This window comes from Zootoca vivipara, chromosome Z1 (assembly GCF_965207765.1).
Source record: "Zootoca vivipara chromosome Z1, rZooViv2.hap1.1, whole genome shotgun sequence".
Classification (NCBI taxonomy): Eukaryota; Metazoa; Chordata; class Lepidosauria; order Squamata; family Lacertidae; genus Zootoca; species Zootoca vivipara.
The window spans coordinates 41,961,307-41,983,408 of NC_142583.1; the positions used below are offsets into that span (position 1 = coordinate 41,961,307).

The 22,102-nt window shown below is 39.1% G+C and overlaps 1 long non-coding RNA gene across 1 annotated transcript in view; it reads left to right on the forward strand.

Annotated features, from left to right (window-relative positions):
• LOC148687355 (uncharacterized) overlaps positions 1–22,102 on the forward strand; it is a 209,294-nt gene that overhangs the window by 165,577 nt on the left and 21,615 nt on the right. The window contains exons 7-8 of the long non-coding RNA XR_015947755.1: positions 9,369–9,562; positions 10,274–10,525. This is a non-coding gene — a long non-coding RNA (uncharacterized LOC148687355). The remainder of the gene's footprint in view (positions 1–9,368; positions 9,563–10,273; positions 10,526–22,102) is intronic.

The following is a 22,102-nucleotide window of genomic DNA, read 5'->3' on the forward strand; positions in this document are numbered from 1 at the left end:
CTGTGTTTGTACAACTGTCTGTAGATCTTTTGGCACCGTAATCTTAGAACAGGCACAAAAACAAACCATTTAAATCTTTAACCTTAGTTACTCCATTTCTGTACAGGATTTTTTTTAAAAAAATAAATAAATACATTTTTATTGTTTTGTCACTTCTTGTTTGCCAGCCTGGGCTCCCTTGGGAGGGAGGTTGGGATGCATACTTAATAAATTTGGGGACACATTCTACCATGATTGTAAATGTAGAACGTCACACACACACACACACACACACACACACACACACACACACACACACAAGCTCCTCACCATGTTGGTAATCCCAAATAACCATTTGCTGGCCAAAACACTGTAAAATTTGTTGGACTGTTTGTTTGAGTGTAATTCAGTGGCTGATCTGTGAACATAACATATAAATATTGATTGATTGACTGATTGATGATAAATTTGGTGGTGGCAGTGGCCCCATTTTTGCAGTCATATGGCCCCACACCATATGGCACCTTGTCCCAGTTGGCCCCACCCAATGTGGCTGGAACACGGCAAGGTTGGCACAACATTGCTGAAGCAATGGGACCATTGCCACCACCAATTCATCAGTACCATGAGTGCACCTACAAGGCCATGCTCCTGGCCCAGCCAGGAAAGCAGCAGTGATGGTGGTTTCAGGAGGTGGCTCCATGCGTTGTCTCCGTCACGTGGGCCACTATTAGAGAGAGATGCAATCTCTACAGATCAAGGGAGGGGAATGAATTCCAGCAACTCTAAAAATGTGCACTTTGGAAAACATCCCTTTAAAGATACGTTTTTGATTTTGTTGTTGCTTAAGGAACTGAATGTGAAGGCTTCTCTATTCTTTTTTGCACCTGGTTTTCATTTCATAATTTGTGTTTCAGTGGTTGAATTTTTGTTGTTTTGATGTTTGCTTTTCTATTTGGAAGCCACTCTGAGCAACTCCTTTGGTGGAGGGGAAAAATCAGGGTATAATGTTATAAATAAATATAGAAATAACCAGGTTTTAGCATCCTCCTGAAGTTACAAATGTGACAGAATAGGTGAAAATGATTTAACAAGGGCTGGCAATGCATACAGAAAACAAAAATTATCTCTGGTAAAAGGAAATGGGGACAGCTGAAGCATATGAGTGAAGTGGTCATCAGAGCTTCAGGTTCCTTTATCCTTTGCAGGCACCTGCAAAGAATAATAGCTAGATTTTGGATGAAAGATCTGAAGGCACTGTTTGAACTGCAGAGATTTGTGCTAAGATGATGCAAGAAAGATGGCATACTGTCGCAGAGAAGGGAGCAGTTCTGCAGACTCCTATTTTTATTTTATTTTATGCCACAAGGAAGCAGCCAAGACCTTGACAAGTCCATCACAGACTGAGGAAAAAACACGGGGCTAGAATTCATATCATATAGCTCATTTCTACCTGAACTCTGGAGCCAAGTAGGCAGAAGCTCCCTGCTAAGCAGTGCTTTGTTACCGAAATGAGCATATATTTTGTCTCCCAAATGCAGTTCCTTTTTCCCATCCTCAATCAAACAGCACCCACTCAAGCTGCCTTGGGATATGCCACATCTGTCAGTACAGAGTAAGAATTTCCCTTGTTAGCTATCATTATTTTAAATGGCTTTTTAAAAGCCTGGCCTTGTGGTTCTGCATCTGCAAATGGTGGCTGCTTTTCCTCTCCTTTTCCCCCCAGGAAAAGGCAAAACTTGTGTGGCCTTGCTTTTGGACTATCAGATTATTCCATTCATAGTTATTTTTACAGAGCCAGCATTAAAATGCACACTGGGCAGAAGCTAACGTTAAAAGGCACCAGCAAAAGACATGATAAAATATCATAGGCTTTTATAAGGTTAAAGTTTACATCTGGGGTTCATGATCTCCGAGGATAAGGAATGCAGGGGTGTAATAGCATATTTTGCTGAAAATAATGCATTTACAGTATTGATAATTGCACCAGACCAAAACCTATTATCAGAGGACAGTTGATGAATCCAAAACATAAAATAAAATAGCAATAAAATCCAAATTTCAAGGAAGCTTGAGCTTTTTTTAATGCTTTTATATAGCGCCTTTAAGCTGGTCTAGTAAGATTGATCCTGAGGATGTGCACAAAGCATCCATCAGTTTTCCAGTCAGCTGGAGAAGTCAACTCTATTCTTTTCTCTTGAATAAGTCTGGTGGCTTGACTGGATTCATGGATCATTAACTACTGAAGATATATATATATATATATATATATATATATATATATATATATATATATATATATATATATATATACCCTGTATAGCAGACTGAGAACAACAAGGGAAGTTATTCTTGTAGTGAAAACATAATACTGCAAGGATGCTCTTTGGGTGTGCCAAATAGCCTCTCAAGACATTTGTATAGTTTGCTAGTTGAAGGTCCTTGCTTGACAGCTATGTGATATTTGGAGTCTACAAGCAACTGAAATCTGTGTTTGCAGGGTTACATGTACAACGTCCCGAACCCCACTGAAGCAAGTGATGAGAAGGAAATATTGTTCCAGTCTAAATGTGGGCAGTGAAAGAAAGGCAGAACAGCAGTGTGCATGCTGTTGCTTTTGGGATCTGATGGCATTTTAAAGAAACGTTGTGTCCCTGCTAAGCTTTTCACATTTGCAAATAGACATGTAGCAATGAGGGAAAGTTTGATTGAGTTTGCATTTCAAGGTGAACACACCTAATTCACAGTTCCTGAAACAAGACAACAATGAAAACACAGCTCAAATTCAAAATTCTCTAAATTTTGCAGTGCAGTTCTCCAGACAGGTAATGTTTACAAAAATCCACATATCAGGGCGTTGTTGTTGTTGTTGTTTTGTTTTTTTTTGTTAAAATTTCTATACTACCCTCATCCAAGGATCATAGGGAAGTCTACAATATAAAAACACAAAATACATTTTAAGAAACCCAATGCTCTCCACACAAACACATTTTAAAAGGCCATCGATTGTTTAATTAGCCCAAAGCCTAGGAGAAGAGGAAGGTTTTTGCCTGGATCCTAAAGATATGTAACAAAGGCTCCAGGCGAGGCACATATAATGATCACAGGGGCTTATCAGTTAATATGGGGAGAAGCAGTCCTTGAGATATTGCATAAAGTGTGCATATAAATGCATATATTGGTGAAAAATTGCATACAAAATGAATTCTATTAGGGAAAATTGTTCTGAAAATAATGTGCATATTAGGCAAAATGTCTTAAAAACATATAGAATCATAGAACTGTAGAGTTGGAAGGGACCTGGAGGGTCACCTAGTGCAACACCCCCCCCCCCCATAATGCAGAAATCCTGCCCACAGCTGTCCCTGCGTAGGCTTAGACCACCAACCTTCTGGTTAAAAGCCAGACACACTGAGCTATTGCGCCACCTGTAGGAATTCACACTAAACTGCTGATGGATTTTCATGAGGACCTTTTTTTTTTAAAAAAAAAAAATCAAAACAAAATATGCAGACTGATGCAGAAATATGGAGAACTGAATTTAAGGCTGGAAAAACAAGGAATGGAGAGTACCGGGAATTAACAGATTCTGCCATCTGAACAAACATATATTATTATTATTTTAACTCAGAAATCTACAGCAGTCTGTACCTCATAAGCAAAATAGCCTGGGGAAATAATGCTTCTGTCTTTCTACACACCCTCCAATATGCCTGGGAATACATCTTTTCACTGGTATTGTGCTATATATAAAAATTCTTAGCTAACAGAGCTGTTTCTGGGACATAGCTGCCAGACAGTAGGCAACCTGGGCTGCACCTGGCCAGAGGCTAAATCCTCTGTTGACATAAGTCAGCCATATTGCAGGAAAAAAAATTGCCCATCATTTGCTTGACCTGAAGGCAAAAAGTTGACTTCAGACTCAGAGGAGAGATGCCTAATATCCTCCCCAGAGAGATTTACCTGGCACCTACTTTATTAATGCTTTTGGATACTTTTCTATTTACTCAGGCTTTTATAGTGCTTATCATGCTGTGGTTTAACAACATTTTAACACTGTGGTTTTATCTCTCTATTTTAATTGTTGTAACATTCTTGCTCTTGCTTTATTTATTTTTTGATATTACAATTCTGTTTTTGCTTCATTTACATGGTATTTTATCAAGTTGTGGTTTTCCAGTTGTTATCAGACAGCTTATAAACTGAAATAATTCATTGTACTTATAAACTGAGTAATTTATCAAATCATTGTAGTGTCCCAATAAAAGTTTTCTTGGCATCATCCTCTGCAGGGAGCTCAGCATCCCCCTTTCCTTGGAGCATGACGGTAGAAGGGTTGTGCCATATAAACTTAAAAGGTGAACTATAATCCATCAATATGTTGGAAGAGAGCTTCCATTAAGGATAATATGCCAACCAGGCATACCTTAGGGAACATACAAAAGGACTCTGTGATAAAGCACAGATGGTTCAAAATCTAGCCCAATAGTAGCTGCAGGAGCTGACAAGCCTTGAAAAACTTCAATAAAAGGAGGAAAAGAAAATTGGCAAAGCTTCACAATAGACTAAAGCATAAAGCATACCAAAAATAACCTCAGGCAACAGTTACCTCATTTATTTATCAAATGCGGAGAGGGGTAAACTGTAATATAAATGGCTAAAATCAGAATCATTTTGCAGCAAACCTCTGAAGATGCTGATAGTTTCATATTTGTTTTATCCTTTATATTCTTTTAAACAAATGTATCTAGGAAACTTCCAACAAATGAGTTTGAACAGACTTAATGGAAAGTAAGTAGTCTTTAAGATATTGCTGAAATGCTAGTGAAATGAAATAAGAGACAAAGTACCCAAAAGATTGGGAAGGACTAGAGCATGACAGATCTGATAGGTAAGATAGACAGAATGGGAAAGAAGTCAGAGGAAGAGTGTTTGTTCTTAGGGATGGATATGGGGATTCCAAAGAAGACACACCCAATCAGCACCTGCCAGACAGGTGTGGATAGGACAGGGGTCCACTTCTGAATCAACACTCTGCCCGGGTTCCATCATAATGTGGCCAAGTATGCTAGAGTCTAATTCACATAGTATTTATAAGGTGACAGAGAGCACTCTTCCTTTTACCATCAGCTAGTGTGTGATCTTTTGCTTGCTATACAGGTTCAGTTCCCCTGGAGTAAGAGGGACTGATGACATCCAATAGCTCTCAAGAAAATTGCAGGTGGGACAAACATGGCATCATGCAACAGCACATCATCTGGTTTTCTTAGCACTCCAGTGCATATTTTTTAAAATTGATTCTATTGTACTTATTTAGCATCTCAAGGTGTGTTGAGAGGATATACACATATCTGCAAAGTGTCCTTTGAAACTGATCAGGCCAGAGCTGCTTTGCAACTTGGTTTTGTCAGTTTCATCATTCCACTGACTTATAACATTTTCTCAGGAGAGTGGGAGCACTTAAGAATTAGAAACATGGGGTGAACAGTCTCACCAAACACCAAAAACGCTATTCGCCTCCTCTATTACATCTATGTAGGTTTCAAACTACTAATACCGCATCAAAGCTGTACCATGACAGTATTAAGTAGGGAACTGTTCCAGAAAAAAGTACTCAGTTGTACCACACGGCTAAGTATCAGTTTAAGGTCATTTGTCTTTTGCAAAAGGCAACAATGTTCATTCTAAAATTTTAGGACTGTAAAAAAATATATGACATATAAGAAAAAATGTAGGGGCTAGAAACTTGATTTCTTAGGTTTCTAAACTCAGAACAAATTCCATACTTGCAAAGCACCATCACTGATGGCTGCTCGTTATATTGCATTTCATATGTATGTGATGGTTGTTCTAGCTGCCATGGCAATACGTATTCAGAAATGTTATGTAAATAAAACTTTCTGAAATGGAACAGCTTGGTTTACAGCCATTGTTTATTAAAACATATGTATGCTATTTTTTTCACTTGGAATAACGAGTCTTGAAATCTAAGCTCCATGACAGAAACCTTGGGTTATATCCAACAAAGATCTACCCAGAGTAAGCCCATTTAAATCAATGAAGCTAAGTTAGTCATAGGCATTAATTTTGATGGATCTACTTTGAGTATGACTAACATCAGATACAATCCCTTGTTGTACAACCCCATCCCCTTTAATGAGCTAATGCAATGCAGAACTTTATACTGATCTGAAAGGCTCGTATTTAGAGAGTTCTTTGGGCATTAGCCAATTGACCCCAACATATAAACCACTAGGTAACCAAATCTAAATGCTGGATTTCCATTTGATTTGATGTATAATGTATTTCTGTGCTGCTTTTCATTCAAATTAATCTCAAAGGGGCTTACAAACAATAAATAACAATAACATAACATCAAAAATACAGCATAAATAATATTAAATAATTAACAAATAATCTAATCTATAAAACATAGGAGGCTGGGACTTGACAACCCTCCTCCCTCCTGTAATAAGTAAGGGAAGTAAGCACACCTCTCAGAAAAATGATAAGTACAGTCGTGCCCTGGAAAATGAACGGAATCTGTTCCGGAAGTCTGTTCGACTTCCAAAACATTTGGAAACCAAAGTGCAGTTTCTGATTGGCTGTACGAATCCACGGAAGCCCGCATCAGACATTCAGGTTCCAAAGAACGTTCGCAAACCAGAACACTCACTTTGAGATTTGTGGCGTTCAGGAGCCAAAACGTCCGAGTACTAAAGTGTTCAGGATCCAAGGTATGACTGTATATAACAGTGATTCAGGACACCATACCACCATGTCCAATTGCATCTATTGTCAGTTACTCTGGCATTATCACTGTTGTTTACACCAGCAGATTTCTGGCTCTTTTTATGAGGGATAAATGTCAAAATGCACTTCTTAATGACTTCTCAGATGCCATCTTTTTCATGGTTACTTTTTCAAGAAGCTATACTTTTCTAAGAAAGCTATGTACAAAGATCTTGTTGTTGGAAAAGTCTAGATGAATGATAGGTCAATGTAAATTTGAGAGACGTGCCTAGCTCCCGTGCAATTCCAGTACAGCTCCTGAACAAAGAAATAAAAGATTCCTTTTGTAGGCTATTGAAAGTAAAAGAGAAGCTATCATGTGCTTGGACTTCAAAAAGACTCATCTCTGAATGACTTCTCTCTGCCCTTCTATCAGCCATGATGGAGAGACTTAAATATAGACACCATTCTTTCAGAGGAGATAGGCTGGTGTGCCTTCTTATGAGGGGGCAGAAAACCCTTTTTATTACATTATTTATTGCATTACCCCTTTTTATTACACTGACAATAATTAAGCAGATACCATAGTGTAGTTAAATGACTTTTGAAATTAATACATTTTCAGTGCAATTTGATTTACTCAAAAGTTTTACCTATTGAGTTCAAATGGGATATACTCCCTAAAAAATGTGTATGGGGTTCAGCCTACATATAAGGAAAAGTTCACATTGTTTCTTTTTGTAAAAGTTGTAATAAAGTTGTAATTGGTTATACTTGATGGCTGCCATACTATTATCATAAGAATCTCTCCACAGGAAACATATCTCTAATAAATTCTAGCTTAGGAAAAACAAGAAGATGCAAATGAAAAATGTACGAGTACATATGATTCTTGGGAGCCTGCAGTTATTCTGAAATAAAATTTCATGGGAAATTGTGGGGAAATACAGTAGTGAGAAATTTTCTGGAAAGCACCACTGTTTTAGATTCAGTTCTTTCTATCAATATACTACACAATATTATTTTGAAGATGAAAACATTAAACATAAATCAATATGCATTTATAGGTTAGCTTTGTATAGTACAGTAGTTATTTTTAGGATAGTTTTTAATGCTTGATATTTTATTGTGTTTTTAATATTCCGTTGGAAGCCGCCGAGAGTGGCTGGGGAGGCCTGGCCAGATGGGCGGGGTACAAGTAATAAATTGTTGTTGTTGTCGTCAAATAAAAAGACACAGAACTACTATGAAGAGTTTTTCACAGCTTAATGTTTGAAGTGAAAACTATATGGATACATTTCTTTCAATAGATCCTCTATCTATGCAGCTATTTATATGTAATTAAAACTTTATGAATATATTTATTCCAATTATCTAATTATTTATGCAGCTAATTATTTATCTGGAAGGGTTATTCAAAAATTGAAAACGAAAAATGTTGTTCCTGTTTAAATTGAGTCAGAGATGACCTTTCTTACAGAAGCTGAAAACTGAAACAGTGGTAAAAAAATAACAGCACTGCTATGATTGATGACTTCATGGCAGAACTTTCCACAGTTCAGGTGTGGCTAACCTGTGGCTGTTCAAATGTTGTTGAACTCCAACTCCCATCAGCCTCAGGCACCATGGGAAATGGTCAGAGATGAGAGGAGCTGTAATCCTGGTATAGCTATTGAACACTCCTGGTACACATCAGTGTAGTCCTAAACCCCAGCTCCCCACCCATTGTGGGCTCCATCCAACCATTAAGATAAATGGAATTTTACTGTGGTTTTGTGGACTTCAGAATATGGTGAGATGCCGGTTTTGCTTTGCAAGGCAAAGAAATAAAAGTAGATATCCTCCTTTTACTGGTTCACTTCCCATTAAAAGCCTTGGGAGATAGGTTCTTCATAATTTGTTTCATTGATTTCAGTGGTTCAACCTATTAAAGATGCCATCTTAGGCACGTTTACTCAGAAGTGAGTTCAATGGCACTTACTACCTTCTAAGGTTGTATAGGATTGTGTTCTGGATTCAATCCATACTATATTGGTCCTAGGTCCTAGAGAAACGGCAAATGGGGCAAATAAAGCATGGCACAGCAGTTTTACTTGAAGCTCCTATTCAAATTGACTTAGAGGTACGCTTTGTCACACAAGTTGAAAACTAGCATAGAAACCTAAAGTAAAGGTTAATGAAAAACAACAGTGCATTCAGTTTGGTGAGGAGCTATCAATTAGAGTGCCAGCAATCAATATTTCAGCATCATCCTTCCTGAATTTAGTGATCTAAGAAGTGGGATAAACAGTCTGTTAATTAAATTTTCAGAGGTGATAGATGGGATGGTTGGGTGGGACTAGAAGATGCCAGGAATACCAGCGATGATGGAAACTCATTCATAATCACTGAGGCTTCTTCCTTAATTATCATCAGACTGCTTCCAAGTACTGGCTCATCTTGAGACTTTTTAAGATCAGCCAGTCCCACCCTCCACAACACAGAGTCAATATATTTGTTTAAACTCTCTTTTTAAGCCCAATGCAGTTGTTCATCAGAATAACATTGCGGCATTTTTGCTGTTATTGATGATATCCCTCAGTCTTGCCGAAACTTATCTGTTTAATTGTAAGTCATCAATGTAGCAGTATATTTGTTTCTTTTTGTGGTGATCTCAGATTTGGAGCCAAAAGCAAACCACAGTGTTTCCTAACAAGAAATATGGCAGCCGTCATGAGTGCAGTGATACGCTTGAGAGAGACACAGTCATCAGCAACACCAAAATGAATAAGAACCTAAGAAACAAGCAGAGTCAGTTGCAGCCACTGATGTCTTGGGAAAGAATCACTATATTGGAGGCTAGTAGCAAATGGTGAGATGATGTCACTTTCTTTTTGCTGATCACTTCCAAATGTATGCCTGTGACACACACAACACCTCACTTAAAACAAGCTCAAGCAGGATTGAAACAATATCTGAGCTAGTTCAAGTGAAATTTACTTGAACAGAAATAAGGAAATATATTAAAAGAAAGTAGGAATACACACACACACACACAGCTAAATATATGAGTACTATATAGAATTTTAAAATAAAAATATCTCTTGAAATGTTTTATACAAATGTGAAAAAATGGTTCCATGTCATTAAGGATGAACACAAAAAACTGCAAATCACTCTTTTGGTGGAAATTTGTCACGGGGGTTCCTGAAGTGGGGTGGGGTAGTTCAGCTGTACAGCCCTATAGGATAGGTTTCCCTTAGTCCCCTATTGCATAGGTTCACCTAGAACTTCTGAGAAAGTAATTTAAGGCTGCTGTGATATTTTATTATCATGGGCTTGAACCACACTTTGTAGCAACAATACTATAGCAGGGAGAAGTAAAAGTATCTTTAAGAACTTTAAGAACAAAAATGGATGAATTGCCCAAGAAAACTAATTTCTTTTTATAGACAGCTTAATTCTGGTTTCTGTTCCATCTCTCTCTCTCTCTCTCTCTCTCTCTCTCTCTCTCTCTCTCTCTCTCTCTCTCTCTCTGTGTGTGTGTGTCCCTCTCCTCCTTTTCCCTTCTCTTATGATACAGATTATTAGTAGATGGTCTGAGTAGAAGGATTCTGTTTGAAATAAGCTCTGTGGAAAAGTGGATGATTTCAAGTGATAGCTTATGTTCATTCCAGCAAGTTGTTGCGGTTCTGTAAAAGATGAGAGCCAGAATCACAGATAAAAGACTCAGAAGTAAGAAGAAGAAGAAAAACCACACACACACACACAAAACCAGGATGATATCCAGGCTGGGATGGTGATGGACAAATGGATCAAAACTGCTGAAGGGAAGGTAATTTTGTGTGCAGGTTGGTTGGTTAAAAAAGAAAAGTTTATTGAACACCCCAATAAAAAGGAATGTATTGCACAGAATGTCTGGAAAGAATGTTGATGTCTACTTAGCTTATGCTTCCAATTGCTAGTGTGTTCAGTGAAGGCAAAAGGAGAGAAATTAGCTTCCCAAGATTGAAAGTAAAACTTGTGATACAAAAGATAAAGAAATTGCAAAATTACTGGGCCCTCTTAAATTATTTGGCAGTAAAATTATCACTGTAAAATTATCACTCTGATTGGTAGCAGTTAATGGAAACGACAGGTAAGTGAATTCTGAACACAACTTTACTGTCTGTAATAACTTGTCTTACAAAAACTGCCGAGTATGAGATCTAAATAATATTCAGTAACTGAGATTCTTCAGACATGGCTAGCACAGTCTGGCTTTATTTCTAAGCACGTCACAAAAATATGGAAAGTCTGCCTTATTGAAAAAGAGCTGTCAAAGAATCAGAATTTATCTTTGCAAAACTGAAGTGTTCATCAATGGAGATTATTCTGATTTCAGAAGTTCTGATTTCAGAACCACCAATTCTAAGGTCAAAGTCTGCTAATGAGCACTCACACTATATTGTGTTTGCCTTTTGCGGGATCGTGTGCGGTGCTACAGTTTCCAGGGAAATTGCTAGTAGAAGGGGGCTGGCCTGCCTCTCAGTGTATTCTTCAGAGGTTCATGCCAAGCCTCAACTTTAAGTTTTGTTTCATGGGAAATGGGGCCAGACCCATTATAAATAGGGGGAGGGGCCGGTATTAGCCAGGCAGACGGCTCTGGAGATTCACCCTCCCTACCCTCCCTTTGTTAATGTTTCTTGTTTACAGGTTAACTTTTTCTTCCTGTTTAGCAAGTGCTGCTAGGTTTTGTCTTCCCCGTAGCAATTCATCACAACTTTGGCGGTTATGGCCTTGGGTAGAATCCTTCAGTCTTTTATTCCCTATAATGGGGGGGGGGGAGTGGTGAATCACCCCCCCCCCTGTGGCGGCGATTCCAGGGTCCCATCTTAAAGGGGTTACATAAATGGGTATCACTGGCCATACACTGAAGGTTTGTCAGTGAACTACCCTGCATGCGGGGATATGGGCTCAGCTGCCTGCCTACACTTACATTGTGCAGAGCACCCCCATATCCTATTTACCCTGATGTGCCCCAGTTCCCTGGCTGCAGGGCTGGGAGGGATACACACCCAAGGCCTAAGCCAAGGTGTTCCTACATTCGGAAGTTTAATAAAGTTGTGGACTAATTTTAATTCCATAACATTGTCAGAGTCTTTATTTCCTTTTCCCACATTCCCTGGGGGCTGGGGCTGTTGTGCCTGGTCACACAATTCATCCTGTTTCCCATCAGAGGCTAATCAATGCGGGTGAATGTGGACTGTCCCATTCGGTCTGCCCTCAATGAGCAGACTTTCCTACCTTCTTCCTTCCAGCAAATTTGGGAGGTGGTGCTGCCTCCCAGCTTCCCCCCCCCCTGCTTAGTCTCAGTGTGGCATTTATATTTATAGAACTTAACAGTAACATAGACGAGGGGAAAGAACAAACAAACTAGATTTAGCTAGAGTTCCCTGGGAAGAGAAGTTTATTGTTAAACTACTCTAGAAACTGCAGCACTTTGAGGTGAACAACTCTCTAATAACTCTCAGCACTCTTAACAAATTGCAGCTTCCAAGGTTCTTGAGGGGGCACCACGACTGTTTGAAGTGGTATAATAGTACTTTAAATGTACAGTATGCATGGGGGCTGGTCTTGCATGCATGATCCCAGTCATTCTGTGCCTCCTTTGATGAAAGCAAGGATGTAGACATTTAGACTCTTACATCACGTACAGATAAGTATCAGTGATGAAGTGGTACTAGAGTTCATCAATGAAAGCACACCTCAATGGAGAGTCTAAAAATGTATGCAACTGTGCTGATATATTATACACACACTCACAGAAAGAGAGATAGAGACAGACAGACAGACAGACAGACAGACAGACAGACAGACAGACAGACAGACACAGAGAGAAGCAGTACCTAGCAAAATACAAATTCATTAGTATAAGCTGGCAGTCATAGAATAGTATTGTAAACCTCCCTGGAATCTTGGGATGAAGGGCAGTATAGAAATGAGAATAAGAAGCTGGAAGTAATTTCCTGGTTTCTCTATGCAGTCATACCTTGGTTTAAGTACGCCTTGGTTTGAGTATTTTCAGTTTAAGTACTCTGCGGACCAGTCTGGAACGGATTAATCCACTTTCCATTACTTTCAATGAGAAAGTTTGCTTCAGGTTAAGTACGCTTCAGGTTAAGTACGGACTTCCGGAATCAATTACATTCATACCTTGGGTTAAGTACGCTTCAGGTTGAGTACTCGGAGGACCCATCTGGAACAGATTAATCCACTTTCCATTACTTTCAATGGGAAAGTTCGCTTCAGGTTAAGTACGCTTCAGGTTAAGTACAGACTTCCAGAACCAATTGTGTTTGTTACAAACAATAATAAGCATTGAAAGACATATCATTCAGTTGCCAAAACCAGGAGAGACTGTCAGTGACCTTGGCAGTCTGGTCAATCAGAAAAATGTTCTAGTGCTGTGTTCTGCTGTGTCCCCATGTCCTTGTTCCACTATACCACTCATTAAGAAATATGGGAAGAAGTGTTCACCCCCACACCCTGGTATATACGTCATGTGCGGTTGGAATATGTGTGGATTGACCACTTCCTAGTCTGATTTACTCCTATTCTCATCCTTCAGATGGATCATATTAGTATCTTGCCTATATCTCCAACTCCCATCAAACATACTTGAAAAACATTGGCATCAAAATGTATCAAGAGTCTTATTTACCTTACTTTTCAAATGTAGAGAGAACAGTAGATGGGTTGGTTCACAGATTTTCAAATTCATTTTCAAAGTTGTTCGAAAAAATATGAACAGGGTCCAGGGGGAATAGGGCTGTCTTCATTTGTCTTGACTGAATGGGAAAAAAAGAGTTGTTGACTTAAACATGTTTCTTAATTGGACCTTAGCAAATTGAGTCAAAGTAAAACAGATGGTGTAGACATTTTCCCTGAAAGGAGGACTTGTGCTGTAATTATCTTGAGCTATGATCTTTCACAGTTACACATACATAAATACCATTTCAATAAATTGGACTTGCAACTCCCGAACTGTATGAAAAAGGTTGTCCCAGGGGAAGAATGCTTATTTCTCCTGCTCATAATCATTGTTGGACAAATACTTATCAGTAATGGCTACCTAGTAGAATTAACTCCGTTGTGCAGTAGTACAAAACAGAGGTTTAGTTTCATTTCCCTTTAACTTCTATATTGTAACTGTAATATGCAACAAGATTTGTACTGCAGCCTGATCAGCACCTTTGTGATCCCTCAACTGCCCACAGGGAGGTCCTGGATATGTTGGCCTTTTCATTAACAACAACTTCAGTAGAAACTCCAATTTATGTTGGAGATATGTGCAATTAGGGTATTCCTGAATGGGAAGGCTCTGGCAAATGAAGTACTCAAGGTATGTCAGTTTTGCAACAGCATCAGGTATGTGCAATGTCACCATATCTTCTCGAACCAGTGCAGGGCAAGATTTATTTAATAAAACAATTCTATTCTGCCCTTCATTAAGAAGTGACAAGAATAGTTAAAACATCTGAGTGAATAAAACAGTTTCAGTCTTGTGTCTAATATAAAATAATGTTGATGTTATTCATGGCTCCTTAGGGATGACCCTCTATAAGTAGGAAGTCACAACTGAAACTTCTTTGGGAAGGCAGAAAGAGAGAAAGAGGGTGAGGGGAAAAGAGAAGTGTGTGAGAGAGACCACTTTTATTCATCTAAAGCCCGTTTCTGCTCTCATTTAAAGGTGAACCTACCTACGGTAATTTGCACTTCCTAAAATAATATGTGAACCGAAACAGAGTCATTCTTTGAAATTTGCACTTTTCTGAAGTTTTGCAATGCAGTTCTCCAACCAAGTGACATGTACAGAAATGTATACAGTGGTACCTCTGGTTGCGAACAGGATCCATTCTGGAGGCCCTATTGCAACCTGAAAAGGTCGTGTCCTGAGCGCCGCGTCTGCGCAGGCATGTGACATAATTTGTCGTTTCTGCGCATGTGCAAAGCATGATTCAGTGCTGTCTGCAGGTCACAGACGTGCCGAACCCAGAAGTAACCCGTTCCGGGACTTCCGGGTTTGGCGCGTCCGTATCCCGAAAAGACACATCCTGAAGCAGACATAACATGAGGTATGACTGTATATCTGGGTAAAGTGTACACCAAAATGCATATTTTCAAGAGCATAAAATGCATTATGTTGGGGGAGAAATGTTTTCCAAATTTGTCTATCAGGGAGAATTGGATACACACTAAATTGCTGATGAATTGTCAGGAGGACTTTAAACAAAACAGAGGTAGAAATGCAGAAATCTGAACTGGAAAAATGGGAACTGAGAGAAAGTGACTTTGACAGTTTCACCAATCCCTACTTCCAGTAAAAGAGACACTTTGAGAACTGTTTTAGAAGGTGACCTTAAAGACTAAAACAGGTGTCAACATCCTTTAGATACCTGAACCCTTAAAATGCCATTTAGAGCTGTTTATGTAAGCACCAGCATTTCGAAATTGTTTTACAAGCCACTTGGCAGCCGGTGAAGCTCTTTTAGAACTGGTGAAATATGGTCTGTACAATCTGCCCCAGTCGGAATTTTGGCAATCCTGTTTCACACTAACTGACACTTCTGGACCTTCTTCAAAAGCAGCCACATGTATAACATATTGCAATCATCCAAACAGGAGATTACCAGAGCTTGGATAACTGTCGGCAAAATATCAAGCCCATTTTCCACCTTGATTGTGTCCTGTGTGACTACATCTGGAAGCAAGCCCACTGTGCTATGGTTATAGTAACAGTCATGCAGTTGGGGTCATCTTTTCTGCACTGTCATTTGTGGCCTCTAGTGTTTGATCACTGGTAAAACTGGCAGAGCTGGGGGACTCCTTGTCAATGTCAACATCATTTCCTTTCCTTCATCCTCCACCCATCCCCAACTCTCAAATCTGATGTGTGGGTTTAAAAAAAATATCCAGTTGGGGAAAACTCTTTGCATCTCATTTACCACCACTACCTTCTCATAGACACCACCCCAATTAATTAATTCATGGGGGAGGGCAATCCCCCCCAATGAATACATATGAACTTGCATGTTTATGTCTAAGGGTTTTTTAATCAGTTTATCAGTTGCTTATAAGTATTCTTGATAATAACTTGATTGAAAGTGGGGTATAGTATTTTAAAATAAATCAATAAAGCCATATGTTGGGCCAAAATCCGAGTGTGCATTCCTCCTCATTTATTTAAAACTGCACATACTTTTTTAAAAAAGTAATGGGAGTACATATACAGTACACACATTCTTCCTTATAATATTAAAAGACTGCACTAGAAATGTCGGGAAGGGGTGTAATTGTGCATGGTGCCTCATTTAAATCCTGACCTGCTTGCTTGCTAGTGCTGATCTGTATCTCCATTCTAAGACTCCTACAGCTTGCTAGTGCTCATCAAGTAAAAGCTCTTTCTTTCTTTCTTTCTTTCTTTCTTTCTTTCTTTCTTTCTTTCTTTCTTTCTTTCTTTCTTTCACAAGCCAGACATTAGGTGTCTAATGTAAGACTGCCTTTTAAACCCAAATTTCAAGCATGCCACTTGCTTCCCTGCCCCCAAAATCTCTCCTTCAACAGTTAACATTGTTAACGCTGTCTTCAACTCAATTTACTTGGATCCTTTACATTAATTGAAGGAATGTGGAACAATGCACAGTTCGATCTGCATGAACATGCAAACTAGTGTCAGGACCTTTCTATTAGCTAAAAGGATAATTGATGTAATTGTGAGTATACCTTCTCATGTTGATTCCCCCCCCCCATCTTTAAAGAACCTGCTCGGTATTTTAATATTCACAGTACAACTAGCAAATGTAAAAGGAAATCTAGCTGAACAAAAGATATGAAAAGCTCTGACAAACAATTTGTTCAGTGGTGTCCAGAAATCAAAGCATGAAGAAAATAAATGTGTCCATGCAACTCTAATATGAGGGTAATTCATCCTGTTTCCCATCAGAAGCTGATCTATAGTAACCTCAAAATGTGAAGGGAAAATACAAAGGAGGCAACTGTGAGAGGATCCCTAATATCTGGTCATAATCTTGCAGCTGCCACCAGTTTCAATAGCCTTAGAACAAGAATGAATGCATACTTACTTAAAAGCATGTTTACTTGCTCAATTCCTTCATACTCTTTTTAATCTGGACTCATCGCACACACCTATACCGTGTTTCTCATATTATAAGACATGTCTTATATTTATTTTTTCCTCAAAAAAACACACTATGGCTTATTTTCAAGGGATGTCTTATTTTTTTCCTCCTCCTCCTGCTGCGGCCAGCATTGCTGCTGCGCCTATCACTATGTCTTATTTTCAGGGTATGGCTTATATTCCTTGAATGCTTAAAAATCCTGCTATGGCTTATTTTATGGGTATGTCTTAAAATATGAGAAACAGGGTACATATTTACTGTGAGTATAAATGTATATAGGACTGAGGCCTTAGTGAATCCTCTGAACATAGTTTAGTTGGTTAGAGCACGGGGCTGAGCATTCCAAGATTGCAGGTTCAATCCCTGTATGGGGTTACTGCATATTCCTGCATTGCAGGGGGTTGGATTAGATGACCATCAGTGTCCCTTCCAACTCTATGATTCTATGCTACGGCAGCTCTCCTCTTTAGATGGCAATGTTTGTCACCCTCGGTTAATTCAAAATGTGTTGAGCCAATCTTGAGGATCTTCCAGCCCATTGTGCTCAACGAGGTCCTGGACTTCTGCTCTGAACTCCTGCTTTGAATGCAGTGGACTTTACTTCCAAGTAAGTGTCTATAGCATTGTAGCCTCAAAAATGCTTGCCTGTATCTCTACAAGGTGGGCAGTGTGTGGTGATGATGACTGAAATATGTTCTGCCTCCACCAAGGCATTATGCCTCTAAATGTCAGTTGCTGGGAATCACAAGTGGGTAGAGTGCTCTTGTGCTTAGGTTCTGCTTATGGGCTGTTGGCCTGATCCAGCAGGCTCTTTCTTATGTTCTTAAGTAGCTATGGAGATTTATACAAAATGTAGATTCTTAGCAGTACAGTACATGAAAATAATTCCCTACAATTTATGCCCCTGCCATTTAAAAACCACCTCAAGATGTTTGCTCTGTGACTGCTCTGCCATGTAGCCTGAGCTCTTGTTATAGCACACTGTGGTCTGGACTTTGTGGGTTAGTTTGTGAGGGGCTGCTAGGTTGATGCCTCATATTATGCCTGTGTTTGATTTATTTCCTGTTCTGTTGAAAGCTAAAAATGCCAACATAATAGCATCTTAATTTCCTGCACGCACGCACGCATGCACACACACACACTATTCCCCAGGGTGGATATATTCAGCTCACATATTCTGTTCAGATAAACAGCAAAACCATTTAATATTTACCTTTCCACAGGTCATTGAGCTGCTGGTTTGAGGGGCTTTTTTTTCCCTTTCAAATTTCCCGTTGGCTGATCAAAATACCTCCAGCACTGATGCTGACAGCAGGCCAGACTTCAGAGGTGGAATATGAGGCAATGCACATTCCTTCGCTTTCACTCATCATGGACTACTGCTTCATGTGCAATGAGAAGCAAAGCAGAGCTAGCCAAGTGAGAACCTGTCTGCTTTTGCTCTCTGCTTCAGTGCTTCTTGTCTCAGTCTCTGAAAGTTATTCCCACTCTTGGCCTATCAAGGCTGAAGTGATCAAATAATAAAAGGTAAACCGTTAATCAAGTGACAGCGCAAAACCAAACAATAAGCCTGAAGGTTTTTTTCCTCCCCTCCTCTCTTTCTTCAAATATTTGTTTAATCAGATATTTGTTGGAAAGCTAATTTATTACTCGCACTGGAGACAAATAGCTTCTTCTATGTCTTATCAATTGTTTATTTTCCTGCAGGTCAGATGGCATATAACATAGCCATTTACAGGAAGGGGGTGCTGCTTATATGGAACAGAAAAATATGCATAGACCTTAATGTCTGGAATTACAAAATAAAACACAAACAAACAAAAAACATATTTTTGAAGAGAATCAGAATACCCCCCCACACACAATTGTAGCAGATTTTCAGAATTGCAGGTACCTCAGAAACCATGACTATGCACTATTATTGTTAAAGCCCCCCCCCCGCCCTCAAGGAAAAAAACCACCCAGCAACATTTCTTTGCAGTACAACTTAATAAAGCTGACAATGTTTGATAGGTTTCCCTGACCCTCTGAGGAAGATTATTGGTGGTTACAGGGGCTACATAAGTGGTAGAGACATGAAGGAAAGGATCAGTTCTGCTGGTTGTTATATATACAGTATCTATGGGATTTCAAATCACTCAACCAGTCATTTTCCTTTTAAGAAAAGAAAAGACACTTTCCTATGCTGGCTTTCTGGTATCACTTTCCAAATCATTTAGGTTATCTGAAACACACCCATAGGAGATTAAGCACAGAAACATGATAGTGGGAACTCACTATGCAGAGTGCTTCTGAATCATGTACTGTTCCTGGTTGCACAAGGAACCAGTGACGCCTCTTGGCAGTTTAGGCTCATACGCCAACTGCACCCTTTGCTGGAGAAGGCCAACCTGACTGCAGTCAGATTGAACTGCTGCAATGGGTTGTCCCTTGAAAAATGCTCTTAAACTCCAGTTGGTTCAAAATACAATACATCGCGTAGACTCTCTATTGGCTGCCGGTCTATTCCCAAGGCCAACCAAGTCTTGGTGCTGTCTTTGACCATTGAAAACTGAAACAATCTCGCCTATCTGAAGGGATCACCCCTTCCCAAACACACTCAGTCACACACTCTGGTCAACAGTGGAGTTCCATGTCCCCTTATTGAACAGCAGTGAATGGATGTGGATGGGTGAGCAGCCCTATATAGTCCAAGTGCTACAGTTATGGAGTGTTTGTGCAATTTCTCACTTTTAAATATCAGTTTTCCAGCTGATAATATTTCCTGCTATTCCCCCACTAAACCGAGAGATAATTCTGACACTGAGTGTTGGCTCTTATGTCTTTAATTAGTGTGTGTGTGTGTGTGTGTGTGTGTGTATTAAACACACACACACACACACACACACACACACACACACACTGTCAGACGAAAAGATAGATAATATTTTTTTTTTAAAAAAAATGTTGGCATTCACCATCGGGGATAAAGTCAAACCATCAGAGAGTTACAATGTCTGCTGTGCCTATAGAGACCAATATGGGAGAAGCATGTTTTAGTGCAGGTTGGACAAAGGCTTCTTGTTTTGCTGTTACACATGCACCATTTGTAATACATAAATGAATAAATAAGGAGATTTTATTATGTCAAAAATTATTGCACAAGTTCATCCTTGCATTGCAACCATGAATTTTACAACCAACATGCCAGGAAACCCTCAGATGTGTCCCTTTTGTAATCTCCTATTGCTATGAGAATTACCCAGAGTAATATTGGTTTAGCGTTTGTTGTTTTGCTGCTAGCATTTCAAAAAATACATTTATTCCTGCTTTGCATTTCCTTCTTTGAACCTATCATCTGGAATTTGTTAGTTCATTTAACTTAATTTTTCTTTATCTTCCTCATTTGTGTCCTCATCATGGCTCTCATTGCAAATATATCTGGATAATAGTATTGATATTGCTTATACTGCCCACATGGTACATCTTCCATCTGTAATAGGGAAATCAACATCCATGGAAAGGCAGCTGCTTTGCCACAGTTCTTTCATTCCTGTGAAACAAAACTAAGGTTTTGTTGAGTTTTAAAATAAAATAAAGCAAAACCCTCCTTTCAAAAGTCTAACTGAACTTCATGGGCAAAGGGGGAGCTTTGCCATTCACAGAATGGGGGAAATACATGCCAATAGCCACTGAATGCAACCTGTGACACATCCACCATGCATTTAAAACACATTTAAATCTCATGGCTTCCCCCTAAGAATAGCAATGTAAGAACACAAGAAGAGCCTGATGGATCAGGCCAATAGCCAATCTAGCCCAGCAACCCAGAATACGAGCACAAGAGCTCTCTTCCCTCCTGAGGTGTCCAGCACATAGCTGCCAAGTTTTCCCTTTTCTCGCGAGGAAGCCTATTCAGCATAAGGGAAAATCCCTTTAAAAAATGGATAACTTGGCAGCTATGGTCCAGCAACTGGTGTTCAGAAGCATTATTGCCTCTGACTGTGGAGGCAGAGCATAGCCCTTATGGCTAATAGCTGCCAATAGCCTCCTCCTCCCTGAGCTCCAATTCCAATCCCTTATGGTCCTTCATTCGTCAATAACAGCAAACCTTAAACCTGGTAGTGGGCCTTTTTATGTGAACTTTCGTATGCATCGCAGCAAAACAGTATAGGTTGGCATGCCTTTGAAACACAGATGTAAGGCTGAATAAAATAAATTGGAAAGCTTGAAAGAGAACACCATTTATTTATTTATGGCATTTATACCTAGCCTTTAGCCAAATATGTTCTAAGAGCAGTTTTATAAAACCAGAATTAAGATCACTCTTGTTCTCAGGCTGACAATCTGAAAAGACACAACACGTAAGGAAAAAGAGAGGGTAAGGAGGAGGGGGAAACAAGCTCAATGATACTGTAAACTACCCTGTGATCCTTAGATGAAGGGTGGTATCAAAATTTCATAAACAAGAACAATACGGTGCCTTGCCTTTTCTTTTTGCATGAAAACCAGATTTCCTTTTTTTAAAAAAAAAAACACAAACAAACCGATCATTTCAAATGCTGCTTATTAAACAAAAGTTGTTGCATTAAAGGTAGCAACAAATTATTCAGAGTAAATACCACTTATGGTGAAATTATAAACAGGAGGGTAAACAGGAATGTAAATTCTGTGAAGTCAGAACATGTTTGAATAGTGTGCCACAACTCTTAATTTATCCATGACCTCTGATCACATTACACTTTCCAGATTACATTAGAGACAGCGTCCTGGGAAACAAAAGCCATCTTTCATCTTCAAAGGGCAGAATGAGAATACTAATTTGATTGCCTTGGCTACAACTCTCTCTCCCAGTTGGGAAAGTTAACAAATCAAATCAACAACACATAGTTCAGTCAAAGGAAGAGAAGAAGCTGTTTTTGAAAAAAAAAATTCAATACAGCATCCTTGATGGGTCTCTATCTTTATACTTTTGCACTTTGTTGAAATAAGTATATATGCATACCAAGTAATATGTGTTTCCATCTTAGCTGCCTGTAGCTGAAAGATTTTATGATAAGTAGAGTGTTATTTGTGCTGTTTTACGAGATAAATTATGTATGGTTTTGCACTTGCCACTGACACTTCCTATAAACTAGGGGGAGCAGCTTAATGGACTACAGCCCATAAATATTGTACCATTCAAATCCACAATGACAAAAGGTTTACTGCTAAATAGTGTGCTTCTCAAAAGGCGGCACTTCAGGTAATAT